Raw genomic sequence first — 20086 nt, forward strand, 5'->3', positions numbered from 1 at the left:
ATTCAACTTGCTCACCCCATGTTATATACAAGTCATGTTGTATACACTGGAAAACAAGCTGTATTATGGAATCACCGGAAATCCAAGTCTTAAAGCAATTTACTTCATTAAAATCATGTGGGGGATTTGAGTGTTCACACTAAACTTGTGTTCATTTTAAAAAGAAATGTGGGATGCCACAGTCTATGATACTCAGTGCAAATATGACTATCCATATTCTGGATTATCTTAATACAGTTTTATGTGTTGTGTAGAGCTGCAGTCTATGACAAGGCAGACATCAACATGCCAGCTATTTTAGGGCACACTATCACTACTTTCATACAGCATAAGGTCACCAATTAGCATAACACACACAGGTCCTTAGAATGTGGAAGAAAAACTAGCTTACCTGCATGCAAACATGTGGAGAATATGCAAAATATACATAGAGAATGACTGAGCCTTGATTCATACTTACCATATTTATCAGTCTGATACAATATTAATGGGCTCCACACACAAGGAAAGGTGACCTGGTGAAAAACAGTTTTGTAAAATTATTGTGAGGGCCTGAAACATTTATATGTGGGGCAAATACTATCTATCTATCTATCTATCTATCTATCAGACTGATAAAAGCCTCAAGCATCTTACAGTTTTAAAATATAAATACATGTTTGCTTCTAATTTTATTACAACACAATAATTTTTTTTTGTAGCCTATCCATTTGCCTGACAGCATTTCTAACTACGTCTTTCTCAAAATCACTTCAAGTGTTTCCCTTCCAAGTTATTGGTTTATACAGTGATATGAAAAAGTCTGGGAACCCCTCTTAATTCTTTGGATTTTTGTTTATCATTGGCTGAGCTTTCAAAGTAGCAACTTCCTTTCAATATATGACATGCCTTATGGAAACAGTAGTATTTCAGCAGTGACATTAAGTTTATTGGATTAACAGAAAATATGCAATATGCATCATAACAAAATTAGACGGGTGCATAATTTTGGGCACCTCAACAGAGATATCACATCAATACTTAGTTGAGCCTCCTTTTGCAAATATAACAGCCTCTAGACACTTCCTATAGCCTTTGATAAGTGTCTGCATTCTGGATGGAGGTATTTCTGACCATTCTTCCATACAAAATCTCTCCAGTTCAGTTAAATTTGATGTCTGCCGAGGATGGACAGCCTGCTTCAAATCATCCCATAGATTTTTCGATGATATTCAAGTCAGGGGACTGTAACGGCCATTCCAGAACATTGTACTTCTCCCTCTGCATGAATGCCTTTATAGATTTCAAACTGTGTTTAGGGTCATTGTCTTGTTGGAATATCCAACCCCTGCGTAACTTTGACTTTGTGACTGATGCTTGAAAATTATCCTGGAGAATTTGTTGATATTGGGTTGAAATCATCTGACCCTCGACTTTAACAAGGGCGCAGTCCCTAAACTAGCCACACAGCCCCACAGCATGATGGAACCTTCACCAAATTTGACAGTAGGTAGCAGGTGTCTTTCTTGGAATGCAGTGTTCGACTTCCACCATGCAACGCGCTTTTTATTATGACCAAATAACTCAATTTCTGTCTCATCAGTCCAAAGCACTTTGTTCCAAAATAAATCTGGCTTGTCTAAATGAGGATTTACATACAACTGATGTCTACTGTATGCTACTGTTTGTGGCATGAGTGCAAAAAGGACTTCTTTCTCATCACCCTGCCATACAGATGTTCTTTCTGCAAATTGCGCTGAATTGTAGAACGATGAACAGATACACCATCAGCAGCAAGATGTTCTTGCAGGTCTTTGGAAGTGATCTGTTGGTTGTCTGTAACCCTTCTCACAATCATTTGCATATGTCTCTCCTGTATTTTTCTTGGCCTGCCAGACCTGGGTTTAACAGCAACTGTGCCTATGGTCTTCCATTATCTGATTACATTTCTTACAGTTGAAACTAACAGTTTAAACCTCTGAGATAGCTTTTTGTAGCCTTTCCCTAAACCATGATACTGAACAATGTTTGTTTTCAGATCTTTTGAGAGTTGCTTTGAGGATCCCATGCTGTCACTCTTCAGAGGAGAGTCAAAGGGAAGCACAACTTGCAATTGACCACCTTGAATACCTTTTCTCATTATTGGACACATCTGTCTATGAAGTTCAAGGCTTAACGAGCTAATCACTTGGTGTTGCAAGTAATCAGTATTGAGCAGTTACATGCATTCAAATCAACAAAATTACTTGGGCACCCAAATTTTTGCACAGCCAGTTTTTCACATTTGATTTAATTTCATACGACTAAATACTGCTTCACTAAAAATCTTTGTTTGGAAAACACCCCAATACTCAGATGTTCTTAGGAAATGAAAGATATACCACTGTTAATTTTTTTTGTTGAAAGTAGAGTAAATTATGTAGGCTGAGAGGGGTTCCCAAACTTTTTCATGTGACTGTATTTGACCAAACCTTAGTTCTGTCTATGCCACATTTTGGAATCCATTCCACATCAAGTCTTTGCTGCCACCTCAAACAGGTTTGCAAGCTATAAAAAAAGTAGGTTATTCCTTTTATCAGAATATAGTCATTTTAATGGTCAGCTCTTTAAAAGTAATGCAGATAAACTTACGTATGTGTATTTATGTGTGCATACACTAAGATCACTTGGTGACAGAGTGGCCAGGCCTGCTGCCACCCTGTTCCTGAGACTCCAGTTTAATTCCTGGCCCAGTCACTGTCATCCTTCCATTAATATATGCTCCTGCTCCTCACAATCCTGCAATGGATAAAGAGCATTCAGAAGACAGATGGATGGATAAGCACATTATAAGCACATACATGCTGACAGCAGACAGGGTTTCTGGTATTCGTTTGATCTCTGTTCAGTCTCACTAATGTCTGTGTTTCAGTTTCTTCCTTTTACAGTATATCTCTTATCAACAACTTTTTTGCTGATCTGTTAGTCTCTGTCGGCTGTCAAGTTTTTCTTTTATTATTTGTTAGCCTCTTAGACCACATAATGTACAAGCAATAGGGTTTGAGTCATATACAGTAAATATGTTTATCTAATTATCTGATTACTGTGCAAAACAGATGTCAGTTAAAGGTTACTTTAGATATAGTGTTCATTCTACAATTTATAATTTAAAATATTGTATAATCAGATTATTTTATATTGCACCTTTCACAGGGCTCTTTTAAAAAGCACACAATAATGTTATTCAATGGAAGATTACTTTAAATACATGATGTGACTGATTGGCACCCAGGGTTGCTTCCTGCTTTGGCTCCACGATAGGCTTTGTCTCTGACATTGGATAAGTAGATTGGTGGTTGGATAGATAAAGCCCTTAGAATACTAAGCTAGAGAAAAAGCATTCCAAAGTGGAAATGACACATGAATAAAGAAACACAAATGGGATATAGGGCATATGATGTGCTTCAAAGACGCTGTGAATAGCTAGCCTTTAAATCACAAGTACGGACATATAAACCTCGTCAATGGCTCACCATGTGACATATTTTGCAGTGGTCACAAAGTATAAAATATGAATTCGGGGTAGAATGAATTTTACCTAACATGTAATGTGCTTTCAGGTTTAGTGCAAAACAAAATATATATAATAAAGATATAATAAGCACAATATGTTACATGGAAAGTAATTAGAAGTAAGAGATCTCAAGGCCACTAAAATTGACAGAGACAGACAGCAATTGAGACAGATGAAGATGTAACTGCTGAGCAACGGTGTGGAAAGTGTTTGATGTTATAGAAAAAGACAAGTTGCCACGAACACTAACATTTAAAAGTCATTCACGGGCGTGCAATTTCAAAGGTGAAACACTGATCTGTCTGCTGTTGAAATTAGCGACACCCATGATGACTACAAGAGTCACATGGCAGAGAACCCCTAGGCAGACCCATTGACCGCCAACTAAACCGTGCCTGAGCGTTACGTCTCGAGGACATGGCATCATTGACTGCTGTGAGGTGTTTTGGAACACACGTCTGAGGCCTTTTTCTCAGCTCTGCTTCCCCAGATACAGATGGATACACTAAAGATTCTGTAATCCAAAGCATCTGAAAAGATCAGTATTCCTTGCCACTGTTTAAACATGTGCTTTTCACAACTGAAGCACAGACCAGAAAGGTAACTTGCTTAGGGTTACACGGCACGTAAGAGTCGAGTATTGAACTGCTCAATTTAAGGTCCACATGCCTTAGCCTCTTACTGCAAAGCTTCAGCATCTCTGGTTAAGATGAAAGGCACATACGTGTCAATTCTGAATCTGGTACAGAATTAAAAGTGAACATAACAATTTTAACAATAGGGCCTAAGCAATAGCTGCAACATGACATCTCTCACACTGCAAAGTGCCACCAACCTGCCTGCAACTTCATTATTATATCCTTCGCAAAGATTAGTGCAGAAAATGAACATATCTAAATTAGAAAATGAATTTTCTTCAAAAGACCCCAAAACAATGGTCACAATCCTTAAGATAACAAGAAGGAAGAAAGAAAGGAAATTCCTGCAACTTTTAAGAGACAAAAATGCCATCTGCTCCAGATTTCCTTGGCTGGAGCAGCAGAGAGCTCTAATCACACAGCAGGAGGTCTTGTGACCTGACAGTCTGCCTCGTGAATATGAATCTTACTTATCCTCTAGAAAATAGGAGTAGTAGCCACTCGGGGAATGAAGGCTGGGGAGAAAGGGCTTGCAAGTACACTATTCCCGTTGTCGGCTTGTGACAATGGGAAAACTCAAATGTTTCTTTGGTAGAAATTAAAATGGTGAGTCTGAGGAAGAAAACTGAATGTAGCGGAGTGTTTGAAATGAGCCCTAGTAATAAATGTATATACTATAATGTGAAAAACTCTTAGGTCACCCAAGAAAAAACTGTTTTACAACTAGTCATCTGGGCAGTAAGTGTTTCCTTGCTCATGAAAACACTCTAAACTATTAGAATAAACACAAATAAACATTGATACAATAAATGTAAAATGGATGTCTTGTGTTTTATGTTTTATGGGGGCTACCTTACTAAATGAAACATGTTATTCCTTTTAATGCACTCCTGTTTTATGTTTTCCAGTACGTATGTGGTAAATTCTTTCAGATTTCTTCCAGGGTTTGTTGTAACTCTTCTTTTTTTCCCTTATTCAAGTAATCCCATACACCTTCCATTATTCTGAGATTGAAGTTCAAAGGTAACCATTCTATAGGGTTCCGTCTTCAGACTTCTTGATTGGGTTTGCAGTGTGTCTGGGGCCGTTATTGTGCTGGAAGATTAAGCTTTTCCTAATATGTTGTTTTCCTGTTAGTGCAGCATGTTAAACGAAAAATTTTGTTTACATTTTAGGAGTTATCTTTCCACTGCTGGACCACGACAGATTCGCTCATGTGCTCCACAGACTGGCATCAGACCGACTTTTAAATTTGGGCTCATCACACCATAAGACCTTTTTTTATTTGTTATTGCTCATTGTTTTAGAGTCTTTTATGCACTCTAATCTTTTCTGCTTGTTGCCTTTCCACAGGAATGTTTTCTTAACTGCAGTACAGAGGTATGTACTTTGTTGCCAGATGATGAACAAGGATTTCCTTTGGGTTCTTAAGGAAGTGAGTTTCAAGTACTTTTCATCAGATGCAGACAACCTGTTTTGTGGTTTTTGTCTTGAAGTTGTCCATCTTCTCCAGAATTTCTTCACACCAGCTTGAACACTACATCTTTAAATTCTGATTTACAGTAGTTTGCTATTGCTCATTGACAATAGCCTTGTTGATAAAAAGCTGTAACTTTATATATGTCAAAGTGTGACAGCTTAGTCATTTCCCAACGTCTCCTCAAGGTATCCTGTTTTTGTGGTTCATGCAGTAATGCAGTAATCCCATTTATTTATTAAACTTGATTCACTAACACACCTGGTCCAGCAAAGCACTACCTCATGAATCGGAATCAGGAGTGCGGTTCATGAAATTAAAAAAAAAAAAAGTTGGGGTGCCTCAAAGAGAGGCTAGGGAGCCAAACCAGTGTTGTTTGTAGCTAGCTCATGGGATATAGATAGATAGATAGATAGATAGATAGATAGATAGATAGATAGATAGATAGATAGATAGATAGATAGATAGATAGATACTTTATTAATCCCAAGGGAAATTCACATAATCCAGCAGCAGTATACTGATACAAAAACAATATTAAATTAAATAGTAATAAAAATGAAAAGAATTAAAATAAAATTAATGTTGGGAGAGGAGCAAAGTGTCTGGGCGAGGAGGAGAGGTTATTGTGTGGTTATTGAGTTTATTGGTGTGTGTGTATTTGAGAAGAGTGTGGCAGGAGTCGTACCTGAGGGTTCGAGGGTGCACTACTGCCCCCTACTGCCACAATAGATAGATAGATAGATAGATACTTTATTAATCCCAAGGGGAAATTCACATAATCCAGCAGCAGTATACTGATACAAAAAACAATATTAAATTTACTACTCCCGGGTGGAATTGAAGAGTCGCATAGTGTGGGGGAGGAACGATCTCCTCAGTCTGTCAGTGGAGCAGGACAGTGACAGCAGTCTGTCACTGAAGCTACTCCTCTGTCTGGAGATGATCCTGTTCAGTGGATGCAGTGGATTCTTCATGATTGACAGGAGTTTGCTTAATGCCCGTCGCTCTGCCACAGATGTTAAACTGTCCAACTTTAATCCTACAATGGAGCCTGCCTTCTTAACAAGTTTGTCCAGGCGTGAGGCGTCTTTCATCTTTATGCTGCCACCCCAGCACACCACCACGTAGAAGAGGGCACTCGCCACAACCGTCTGGTAGAACATCTGCAGCATCTTACTGCAGATGTTGAAGGATGCCAGCCTTCTCAGAAAGTATAGTCTGCTCTGAGCTTTCTTACATAGAGCATCAGTATTGGCAGTCCAATATATACTTATATCGATAAGTTTTCAGAAGACACAAGAAACTCTTGTTACTTGTTATTGCATCAAATATACACAAAAAAAAAAGAAAATATGAACACTAACTTTTCATCTATCTGAGGTGAAATGACGTTAAAATTAAACATTATCCGGAGTAAGAAAATGAGTTTGATGCTTTTTTGGAGTCCCTTTGCATCTTATTGATGTGGCCAAGTAGTTAAGGCACTGGACTATAAATCAGAAGGATGCTCATTTTGTCTTAGTGGCCCTGAACAATTCACTTTAACTGCCACTTTAATTGTTACCATTACATGTGAAATCTTTTAGTTATGAGGTGAGAAGAAAGGGAGAGTGAGAGAGAGATGCCATAACTGGTCCCATCTTATTGGAAAAGACAGTTTTACTTAACAAATGAATATTGCACTGTGTCAGAGCATGACTGCTTGGTTAAAATGGCCCACTTTTATAAGCACAGAGAAATAAAAGAAAATAAAATTCAGTTCCATCTGATTAAAAAAGAAACAAAGAAAAACCCCAATTCCGGACTTTTTCATATTAACACTTCAGTTATAAATATTTTAAAATCATGAAAAAAAAATTACAAACCCAAAGTAAATGGGATCAGTGTGAATTGCTTTAATTAAAAATAAACATCATCCAGCATTTAAAGACAAGATGGCAAACCCTAATGACATATTCCAGCATAGTTAGTGTATATATAATTCAAAGCAACAATTAAAGAAAAATGTTTGAAGTGCAGCGTGATCACTTACGACTGTGTGTGAATTACTTTTGCTATAAGGTGAGAAAAGCCAAAAATAAGCATCCACTGCAAAAAAGATTAACAGGGTAACCCTCTGTTCACACAGCGCAGACAGCTCAAGACCCGGTGTGTTATGTGATCATTAACCAATTTCTAACAAATGTCAGAGCAAATAAATTAAATTAACATTCAATGTGAAAAGACACAGGAGTGTGTCAAGAACCACTTACTGTATCATTCACAATAAATGTCAAGGTATGTGTGCAAAGTAAATAGTAATAAGATTACCAAAATAATCATAAATGGAACAGTATTTTATTTTTCTCTTAATCCAAACGCCTTAGTAATTTTTTGCATATTTTAGTAATACTTAGCATGAACTAATACTGTATTTTATTTTATCTTCTGTCTTCTTTTTACAGGAGCAAAATTATAGTTTTATATAGCATTGTGTTTTATAGTATAGTATTGTATAAAGGAGCATACTTAGTGGTTATATTTCAGTTACTATAGTACAGCTTATTTTATGAAATATGCATATATGTTTAACCCTTAAGTGAATGAAAGTGACAGTAAATGTTACACTGGCATATATGGCTTGGATGTTTATATGCACATTCATGTATTTATATGTACATAATCTTATATATACTGTAAGTGAATTCAACTACATTACTTCCAGTTGTGTTTGGTAACACTATAGAAGGGTTACAATTAGAACATAAGGCATACAAACACATTATATAAGTTATAAAATACATGCCATTAAGCATATTTCTTCTGTAATATCTCTTCTATTTTAACAAAACAGCTTGTTTGCTCCTTTTTTTCAGGATACTGTTTTAACATCTTACCCTAGGTCTATTGTACCTGGACCATACAATTATAAGATATCCCAGCTTAATCCTTACTACACTGCTGCTTTGGGGGTGGGCGGGTCTCTTTTTGTTTTGGGAGTGTCCTAGCTATCTCTTGTCAATGTCAACTTATTTATATAGCACAATTAAAACAACACAGGAATGCTGGGGCCAAAGTGCTTTACAATAATAGAATGAAAGAAAACATACAATTAACATGACATAAATAGAAATAAAATAAATGAACATAAATAAAATAAATAATAAATAGAAGTAATGTTATATAATCACAATGAATGAAACCATCAGTATTACTAAAGGTCACGGAAAGTAAGTGAATAGAAATGAGTCTTTAATCTTGTTTTTAACAGTTCAATTGTAGATGACTCCTTTATGTAATGAGGCAGAGAGGAGCAGCAGCTGCAAAAGCCCTGTCCCCCTTAGTTTTACACTTGGTATGAGGGACAAGAACAGACAACTGATCAGAAGATCTAAGCACTCTGGATGGCTGGTGTAAAACACACAATTTGTATAAATAGGCAGGAGCAAGCCCATGTAAAGATTTAAAAACTAGCAAGAAGATTTAAAATCAATTCGAAAACTGACAGGCAGCCAGTGTAAAGAAGATAATATTGGAGAAACAGAATCAAACTTTCTTGCCCCAACCAGAAAGCAAGCGGCAGCATTCTGGATCAACTGTAACCTGCGTATCAGGGATTTGCTAATCCCAGAATACAGCGAGTTGCGAGAAAAGATAAAAGCATGAGTGGCTTTCCCAAGATGCCTAGAAGATAAAAAAGGCTTGATCTTACCTAATAGATTAAGCTGGAAAAAGCAACTCTTGACTACAGAATTTACTTGTTTCTCAAAAGAGAGGTTACTGTCACAGATAACAGCAAGATTGCGGACTTGAGGTCTGCAAAAGACAGAGAAAGAGCCGAGAAGTCCAAGACCATTTTGAGCTTTAGCTGATGGACTCATTATAAGCACCTCCATTTATTTTGATTCAGATCAAGAAAATTATTAGTCATCCAGGATCTTAGTTCAGAAAGACAGTTGTGCAGTTGATTTATTGCAGAGTTGCAGACGGGAATATAAACCTGTGTGTCATCAGTATAGCAATGAAAAGAAATGTTAAATTTCCTAAAAATAGCTCCAATAGGGTGAAGGTATATAGAGAATAAAATAGGACCCAAAATGGATCCCTGAGGAACACCACATTTAAGAGGAGTAGTAGACGAAAAAGAGGAAGTTAAAGTCACTGAAAGTGTCTACCAGTTAGATATGACCTGAACCAGTTAAGAGCAGCCCCTTTAAGCCCAACAAGATGTTCAAGCCGCAACAGCAATATCTCATGGTCAATAGTGTCAAAGGCAGCAGGACTGCAGGGCCACCTGAATCAGTAATAAGAGAGATGTCATTGAATACTTTAAGGAGGGCCGTCTCAACACCATGATAACGCCTAAAGCCAGATTGGTAGATCTCAAATAAATTATTGGAGTTAAGGTGATCAATTATAAATATAAATAATTCTTTCTAATATTTTAGCCAGAAATGGTCATTTGAAAATCGGGCAAAAATTGGCTAAATTAAAACTAGGGGGGTGGGCGATGACAGTGTCAGGGCCTCCTATTTTGAATATCATTTGCTTCTGATTGGGGATTTTATACCCTAAGATACATGTTGGGTTCATTGGTTTTTGAAATATAGTTTTTTTTTAATTTTATTGTAATGATTCCATATAGATAGATTGATTTTTTACAAAAAATAGGATTGAAAACAAACCAACCCCCGCCCCTGAGAAAGAGAGCATGGCCAACGGAGTAAAACTTAAAGCTTGTAAAAATACATCAATTAATGAGTTTAATAGACAGATAAAGATAAATGGTGAAGAAAAAAAAAAAAAGAAATGGGAAGAGAATCTATTTCCTCAGTGCTTTAAGAGCTTATTCTAAAATATTATTGATTAGATCCTGCCAGGTTTTTTAAAAAGTTCTGCACAGATCCTCTAAATGAGAATCAGATTTTTTCAAATTTCAAATAATATAAAACATCAGTTACCCTCTGACTTAAAAGAGGAGAGTAAGTATTCTTCCAGTTTAGCAAAATAAGTCTACGTGCCAATAGTGTAGTAAAGGCAATCACAGTTTGTTTGTCCTTCTCCACTTTAAGCCCATCTGGAAGAACACCAAACACAGCTGTTAATGGGTTAGGAGGGATTGTGAGACCAAGGCTGTCTGAAAGGTAATTAAAAATATTGGTCCAGAATGATGTTAATTTGGTACAGGACCAAAACATGTGACCCAGTGAGGCTGGTTCATGATTGCAGCGTTCACAGGTTGGATCTTGCTCTGGAAACATTTTAAAGAGTTTTAGGTGAGACAGATGTGCTCGATATATAATTTTGAGTTGAATAATTGTATGCTTTGTGCATTTGGAGCGCAAGTAAATTCTCTGTATTGTTACCTTCCATTCCTTTTCTGATATGTTGAGTGAGAGATCCTTTTCCCATTGTCCTCTTGGATCTTTGAAAGGGAGGGACTGTAAAATAATTTTATATATTGCAGAAATGCTGTCTGAGTCCTCGAAACTGAGCAATATTTTTTCCAGCATAGAGGAAGGTGAGATGAGGAAAATCAGGCAGGTTCTGTTTAACAAAGTTTCTAATTTGAAGATAGTGAAAGAAATGTGTTGCTGGAAAGTTAAATTTGGAATGTAATTGTTCATAGGATGCAAAGATGTTGTCTATATAAAGATCTCTAAGCAATTTAATCCCAAATGTTTTCCAGATATTAAAACTGCATATGTTTTGAGGGTTGAAAAAGGTGGTTCTCATGCAGAGGTGCCACAGATAAAAGATTCTCCATCTTAAAATGCTTTCTACATTGGTTCCATATTCTGAGTGAGTGAAGCACAATTGGGTTATTAGTATATTGGCGATAACTTGCATTTATTGGGGCACAAAGCAGGGAATATAAAGAAGTACTGCAGGATTTTATTTCTATTGCTGACCAAGCCTGTGTATGTTCATCTATTTGTGTCCAGGTTTTTATAGCTTGTATGTTTGCTGCCCAGTAATAAAACTGAAAGTTAGGTAGAGCCATGCCACCTTCTGCCTTAGGTCTTTGTAGGGTCGCTCTTTGGATATGTGGATGTTTTGAGTTCCAAATAAATGAGGTTATGGTTGAATCTAATTGCTTAAAAAATTATTTATTGATGTATATTGGAATGTTTTGAAATAAAAAGAGAAGCTTAGGAAGGATATTCATCTTAACAATGTTAATTCTTCCAGCTAGAGTGAGATGAAGGGTTGACCATCTATGCAAGTCTTGCTTAATTTTTTCCATACAGACGGCAAAATTTTGTTGATAAAGAGCTTTATGTTTACTTGTGATGTTTACCCTAGGTATTTAAACTGATCTGCGATGATAAAAGGTAGGGTGTCTAATCTAATATTATATGCTTGAGAATTCACTGGAAAGAGCACACTTTTATGCAAATTAATTCTGAGACCAGAGATCTTTTGAAATTCTGGAAGTGCTGTTAAGACTGCAGGCACAGTATTTTGTGGGTCTGATATATACAGTACCATATCATCTGCATATAGAGAAATTTTCTGTTCAAGTCCTTCTCTGATAATCCCTTTATCTGATAAGCATTTTGACAGTGAACTGCCAGTGGTTCAATGGCATTGCAAATAGCAGTGGTGACAAGGGGCATCCTTGTCTGGTACCACGTTCTAGTTTAAAGTAGTCTGAACAAATGTTGTTAATACAAACTGAAGCTTCTGGATTGGTATACAGTAGTTTGATCCATGCACAAATGTTTGGGCCAAACCCAAATTTCTCTAATGTAGTGAAAAGGTAGTTCTATTCAATCATGTCAAATGCTTTTTCTGCATCCAACAATAATGATATCTCTCAGGTGTTTGACTTTACTGGTGAATATATTACATTAAATAGGTGTCGAAGATTGGAAGCTAAGTGTCGGCCTTTAATATATCTAGTTTGATCTTGTGATATTACCGAAAGCAGCACTTTCTACATCCTTCTAGCTAGGACTTTGCAGAGTATCTTAACATCATTATTCAGAAGTGAAATTGGTCTGTATGATGCACATTGTAATAAGTCCTTATTTTGTTTAGGAAAGACGGTGATTAATGCTTGGCAAAAGTTTGAGGTAGAATTTGATTGTCTCTAGCTTCTGTAAATGTTGCTAATAAGAGGGAAGCTAACTGAGTGGAGAAAAAAAATTCTACAGGGTAGCCATCAGGGCCTGATGCTTTCCGCTTCAAAGTGACTTTATAGCGTCTAGTAATTCTGATAGCCAAGGTTTATCCAGTTCCTCTTCACTAAAAGTATCTATTTGTGGTATCTGTAATGTATCCAGAAATGCATTAGATTGTGTGTTGTCTTCTTTAAACTCAGTAGAATATAAGGATTTATAGTAGTCTCTAAATGTGTGCATTATATTTTTATGGTCAATGATTTTATCTCCGTTCGTGTTGGTGATTGCTGGGATTGCATTGCAAACTTCTTGCTTGTGGATTTGTTGAGCTATGAGCTTATTAGCTTTCTATCCGTGTTCATAGTAATGATGTCTAGATTTAAAAATGAGTTGTTCAGTTTCTTTGGTTGTTAAGAGGTTGAGCTCTGAATGCAGAGCCTGCCTTTTCCTATGAAGAGCCTCACTTGGACACCTGGCAAGTTTTTGATCTATTCTAGTAATTTTGCTGGTTAGCTCTGATACTTTCTTGGTTTCTAATTTATTTCTGTGGGAAAGATATGAAATAATCTGTCCTCTTAAGAAGGCCTTTAGAGTTTCCCAGAGTATTCCTGCAGAGACCTCTGAGGATGTATTTGTCTCTATGAAGAAACTGTTTTGTTTGGATATAAATTCTGTATAGTTCTCGTCTGCTAATAGAAGTGGGTTAAGATGCCATCTGCGAGATGAGTATGTGGGGCATAATGATTTTAGCTCCAAGATCAGAGAGGCATGGTCAGAAATAACAATAGCGTCGTACTTGCAAGATTTAATCGTAGGCAAGAAATTATTATCTATAAAGACATAATCAATTCTTGAGTAGCAATGATGCACTGGTGAGTAGAAGGAATATGTTCCTGAGTTTGTGCTCAGAAACCCCCAGGGGTCTGATAGATTGTGGTCAGTTAAAAACGGTGTAATTGTCTTTGCAGTGTTACATGTCATCCCCCCTGTGACAGGAGTCCTATCTAAGAGTGGATTTAAAACACAATTAAAGTCCCCAGCCATTATAATTTTATGAGTGTTCACATTGGGAATGGATGCAAATACATTTTGCATGAATTCCCTATCATTCCCTATCTCAGGTAGACCTTCGATTCTAATATTATTCCTTCTGCATCCATCTTCCAGAGCTGCAAGTCTGTCTCCGAGTTTTATACATTCGGAATTTGCAGCTGTAGCTTTTCCATCGGCATTAGATACCAAATGTTCTCTCTCTTTCACTTTGAGTCGTGAATGTCCACTTAGTGTCTTTCAGCTGATTGGCAAGATCTCTCAGTTTAGAAGCATTTTCCTGAATGTGTTCCCCAATTTTTCTCAGCATATCTTTAAAGACTGCATCAAAACAATTATATATATGTTTTCCAAGTCTTTATATTCCTGCCGCATCTCTTGCAGCTCCAGCCACAGCTACTCATTTGTCTTCTCGTTTGTCTTGAGCAAGTCATTTATATCTTTCTTCTTATTTTTCTGAATGTCTTTCTTGAGCTCATTCGTGGCCGTGGCCAAGGTTGCGATCATTTCCTTCAGTTTGGACAAATCATTTCGGCTTTCGTGCTCCGCGGGTGAAGCGGCAAACCCCGCTACAGCCGATGCTTCCGGCTCGCGAGGAGTAGATGAATGCGTGGACTGCAGGGCCAACTCTAGTTTCAAGTGATCTTCTGGTATTGGCGAGCTATCGTGACCTGCATCACTTGCACCTTTGATCCCATTTTCGTTCTTGACTGGACATGTTGCAGTGTAGTGGGATCCTGGGAAGTCTGTGCTTTCGCCAGGCCTGTCTCTGAAAGGCCGTACCTTGCACTTTTCCTTGATGTCTGTCTAGACTTGGGTGTAGCTTTAAGTTTCTTTTCCATTCGTTTTTGACCACCTTTCTTGTTACTTATATTTATATACTGTAGTAGAAACTCTTTGGGTTGGGTAAATACAGGATACCTCGGAATAATAAGAAATAAGAGAAAAAATAAAGCCACTGCTAATGGAGCTCCGCTTCAGACATCCATCTCCTGTAGCGGATGAGACCAACTAAAATATAGTTTTAATTTAAATTTTTGGATTTGAGCCTTTATATCACCGCCATTCTGACAGCCCTGTTGTTGATTCCAAATGGTAGGACAGTCCCGGAGTCCTCCAAGGTCATGGCCTGTCCATCACGACAAGACATGATATAAATGTCATCCAGGGTATGCTTCCCCATCTGACTACATGGATTCCAAAACCCTTAAAATCTTTTTCAAACATTTTCTTTGTTTCATTACTGTTTTTTTTTAAATCTCTGCACTACTTCAATTTGGTCTTGAGATTCTTGGCTTATGTTACTAATGGCAGTTGTCCTGTTTTTTTTTTTACTATGCCCTTGTCTTCCAGTTAACCTCTGAAGTCTTGTGCCTACTGGGCATAACAACAAGTTTCCATTTAACTTTCACTTTTCAAATCAGTGTTAGAGTTAACTTCTGAAATAACACACTGCTTTACTTATGATTACAAAATATTCTCAGATGTTTATTTCTCTGTCCAACCACTGACACTTGAAATGTCAAAGGCCTCAATCATTATCTAAAGAGAAAAAAGTATCCTTCCACTTCACAGGCCTAAATGCTAATATTTTTACAGGAGGCTCACTTGATAGGTAAGGACCAGTCTTAACTGCAAAGAGACTACATTGGCCAAATTTTTCATTCTAGCTATAAAAAGAAACCCAGAGGTGTGTGAATTTTAATACATAAGGAAATCCCATTTATAGCATTAGACATAATGTCCAAGCCTATGTCAAGTTAATTTATTCACCTCCAACATTTTATTACTTTGAAGTTGATAATTATTTTCAGTATGCATGTAGTGTGGGTGATAGTGATTTTATCCAAAATGTTTTTGCATTCATTCTCAATATGAGCACTCAAAAAATTATAATGGCTGGAGATTTTAATTGCATTTTAAATCAATTACTGTATAGATCTTCAATTTCAGTGATGATAACATCTAATACTGCAAATACACAGTTTGTAATGGATCATAATTTATCAGACCCATGGGGATTCTTATATCCAAAGTCAAAAGAATATTCCTTCTTCTCACCAGTTCATTATAGCTACTCAAGAATGAATTATTTCTTCATCAATAATAATATTTTGTCTGCAATCAAGTCTTGCAAGTACAATACTATTGTTATCCACAATCACACTCCTATTATCTTGGACATTGACTCATTATGGAATATACACTCATCTGGTAACTGGCGTCTTAACTCCCTGTCATTAGCAGATGTTAAATTTATTGAATTTATCTCCAATCAAAATCAATGTTCTTCCAGAGGCTAACACACCCCTCAGAGTTTTCTGCAGTAACACTTTGGGAAAATTTGAAGGTTTTTTTAAGAGGACACATTATTTCATTTTTTCGGTCATAAAAATAAATTGGAAACCAAGAAGGTGTCAGAGTTAATCAGTGAGATTTCCAGAACAGATCATGAATACGCCATGTCAACAACTGGAAAAGGCAAGTTCTAAAATCAGAATTTAATTTCTTGACAACAAAAGAAACTGAACAACTCATTTTTAAATCGTGACGTCATTTTATGAACATGGAGAGAAGGCTAATAAGATCTTAGTTAAACAAATCCATAAAAAAATCATTCACAACACAATAACAGAAATTATGAACGTAAATGGAGATAAAATCGGTTAGCATAAAAATTTAACTTAAAACATTTAAGGAGTACTAGTGTTGTGATGTTAGATTTTGCATATAACTTGATGAATGTTTTGTATGTCTTTATTTATAATTTAGGCAAAGCGATGTAATTTCGTGTTACTTTGGTGAGAGGCATTCATGTTTGCCCCCCGTTTACGACTAAGTTTCTTTGTAATTTTACGACAGGATTTGGGGGATGTGTCTTAAACCAGTTTGATGAGTATTTCTCTGCTAAAGTCTTTCAACACCCGCACACAAAGCCAGGTTAGTTTAACATATGGTCTTGGGGGGTTGCAGGTGTTAAGATGTACTATTTCCTCCCATTGGTCTGAGATATGGCTGTTTGGAATTGGCTTGTCTCAGAGGCCTTTAAGTACCATGATGTCCAATTGGCTGTAGGGGTTGGACAGAAAACCTATAAATATGCTTGCCCAACCACATTCTCTCTCTCTTGCTAACCTGTGATGATGTAGAAGTATCTTTCTCTTGTTAACAACTGATGAAGACCATCACACCATGAACTGACAAGAACAGCACGATGAAGACCACAGCTTCAGCCATATTGAGACAGGTATGAGGCCTGTTCTGAAGAAAGCTGAGCACCAATGATGCCTTAACTAGAGACATTTAAAGTAACTACAAGTCTGTATGCCACCTAAGATACACATCACCATTTTATAAGGTTGTATGGTTGCCAGTATTCAAACGTACTTTGCATTTTGTTTTTATTTATGAATATTATCAGTAATACATTATTTTATGTATAACTTAATTCCTGCTTGTCTTTTTACTACATCTAATTGCATGAGGTTATAGATATAGAAGGGAAGGATAAGTTATATACAGTGGTAAGTCTGTGAGATTAGGCATTCTAAGGCTACATATTAATAATACAATAGGGAAAATTAGAGCAATATATATATATATATTACTCTACCAAGATAAAACAACTAGTCATTATTTTCCTCTAAGTTTAAAGATGACACATATTCTAAGGAGTTTTTTGACATTATGCAAATACCACAGCTTGATGCTGCAGAAAAACTTGACAAATCCCTGACACTCTCAGAACTACGCAGTTATAAACTGAAGTGGGAAAGCTGCAGGCACTGATGGCTAATATGTGGAATTTTCTAAAATAGTTCAACTAAGTTAGCTCCATTATTATTAACATCATTCATAGAAGGTAGAGAAAATACAATTTTCCCCAAGTTTTCCACCAAGCATTAATCAGTTTTTTTTTTTCAAAGAAAAATAGGAACTTACTAAACTATGCATCAAAAATTGGACAGCACAATTGTTAGCACTGCTGCTTCATGACTTCAGCATTCTGCATTTAGATCCCTTAATCTGTCATTGTCTGTGTGGAGTCTGCATGTTCTCCCCATGCCTGTGTGGGTTTTTCTTCTGGTACTACAATTTCCTCCCAAAGACATACCTGTTAAGTTAATGTAAACCCACCCTGTGAGGGTATGAGTGTAAGTGGGTTCTACAATGGACTAACACCCCTGCCTTGCATCTGATGTAGCGAGGAGAGGCTGCCATAATCCTTGAACCTGACTTGGATTAAGCAACTTTGAGAAAGTTATTTGATTTTTGAAAGCATCATTGCATTCAATACAATTAATTATTATAAACCTAATATGACCTCTAAACATTACGTATTCATTTTTTAATTGATTTGACACATTAATTTGTACATTCATTCATTTCTGAAACTGTTTACTTCATCATATAATTATGGGGGCTAGAACAAGAGCCTTGCCTTGATGAATCAAGTGCAACACAGGAAGCAATGGCGGACAGGACACAAGTCAATCATAAATAATCATACTATTACTACTACTACTACTACTACTACTACAAATAATAATAATAATAAACTTTTGGAATAAGTTACCAAACATCTGATGGACAGCAGGAGTTTGATAACTTTCAAAATTTGAAATGATATAATTTTTGGAGAAATTAGGTGAATACGATTGATGTGCTGTGTTGGGCGGAATGACTTATTCCTATTAAAACTGTTGCAATGCTGTAATAATAAGATGAAGAATTATAAAGTCCTCTTGAAGGTTAGTTCTTTCCACTTACTGATGCTGCTAAAATAAGTTTGGTCTTCCTTCTGCCTAAAACTGGATTAAGCAGGTTCAGAAAATGGCTAGTGTATGACAAACCACAGGAAAGAGATAAAATGTTTGGACACACCTTGAAGGCAAACCCTGTATATTTTTAAAAAGAAAACAAAACAAAAAGATTGCAAAAGACATCTTTTCAGACATGAGTCGACAGATTAGACTGGCTCAAGATGGCGGTGGATACCCTCAAGAGGACACCAGACTAAAAGGGGTGTGTCCAAGGAACTGTGACATGGAAGTGATGTCACTGGAGTTGCCAGTTGTCGGATCTTCAAGGGAGAGAGGAGGAGAAACATTAGACAACAGTACCAACCCTCAACTGGGGGTGCAATTACCATCAGATGAGCTGTCTCCCAAGCACACATAGATGGACAACAATAATAATAATAATAACATCATCAGAGAAGATCATCATGTATAAAGATCTTGAGATCAAAATCAGATGCATGAGGAACACGAGAAAAAGTGTGGCTCCAGTAGTTGGAGCCGCACTGGGAACCATCAAGACTGGGTTCAAAGAGCTGCGGGACAAACTCCTATGTAGAGGCAGCACAAAAGAGATCTGGAAGATAGCACTTCTCTGCATGTCCCACATTCTTAGATGAGTCCTCAGCTGATTAAAAAGCTGAGTTCAAAGCCTAAGAGGTTTGGTTGACCTCTAGCAAATGCAGCAGTGTACCTTAGTGCACTGAGAAGAGGGTGGTGGTGATGATAATAATAATAGTTAGTGGTAATTAATACCCAACATTTTCCTTTGAGTTGGCAATAACCAGCCACCCCTAACCTTGAGCTAATCCAAGTCCTGAAATGTACTGCTTCAGCTATGCTCTCTCGAGGGGTTTCTTGAGCAGGCATAGCTTTAATACCAGTTAAAAAGCTTTGAAGAGCAAAGAACTGGAAATAACAACATTATTATTATTATTTTAATTATTATTATTATATTATTATTGATTTATTACTATTATTATTTTTTATGGAATTATTACTATTATATTATAATTGATAATAATAATAGTAATTGTAGAAAATGATAATATTATTATCATGGTAACTTACTATTCAATGTCAATTAGCATAATTATTACACAAAAGTAAATAAATAAATAAACACATTAGTAATATCTAGAAGCTCCAAAAGACCCAGAAATTCTACTGACAGGTCCAATTGTGTTAACATGTAAACATTCCAAACAGATTAATTTAAAAATGAGAGAAACAAAAATAAAACTCCCACACACAATATGATTACTGACCGCTCCATGGGAATTTTTTTACTCATAAGCTTAGGAAAAAGTAAAAAAAATAGAGAGCTTCCAATCACACATAAACATACAACCATTTCATTTCAGTAATTGAGCTCAGCGTGTACACTGTGTTTCTTAGCTCATGTGCATAGATTTGCTTAACTTTGCGATGAAAAAGCTACACAATATGCATTCATTCCATAAAGGGCCCCTTGTGTTCCC

General features: G+C 36.6%; 1 long non-coding RNA gene across 2 annotated transcripts in view; it reads right to left on the reverse strand.

The window, feature by feature from the left end:
* Nucleotides 1-456: 456 nt before the first annotated feature.
* Nucleotides 457-20086, reverse strand: part of LOC120531841 — a 31835-nt gene continuing 12205 nt past the window's right edge. For both annotated transcript variants that reach the window (XR_005634170.1, XR_005634166.1), the window contains 2 exons: nucleotides 2611-2757; nucleotides 457-515 (listed from right to left, as the gene is read on the reverse strand). This is a non-coding gene — a long non-coding RNA (uncharacterized LOC120531841). The remainder of the gene's footprint in view (nucleotides 516-2610; nucleotides 2758-20086) is intronic.

The sequence above is a fragment of the Polypterus senegalus genome, chromosome 1 (genome assembly GCF_016835505.1).
Source record: "Polypterus senegalus isolate Bchr_013 chromosome 1, ASM1683550v1, whole genome shotgun sequence".
NCBI classification, from domain to species: Eukaryota; Metazoa; Chordata; class Cladistia; order Polypteriformes; family Polypteridae; genus Polypterus; species Polypterus senegalus.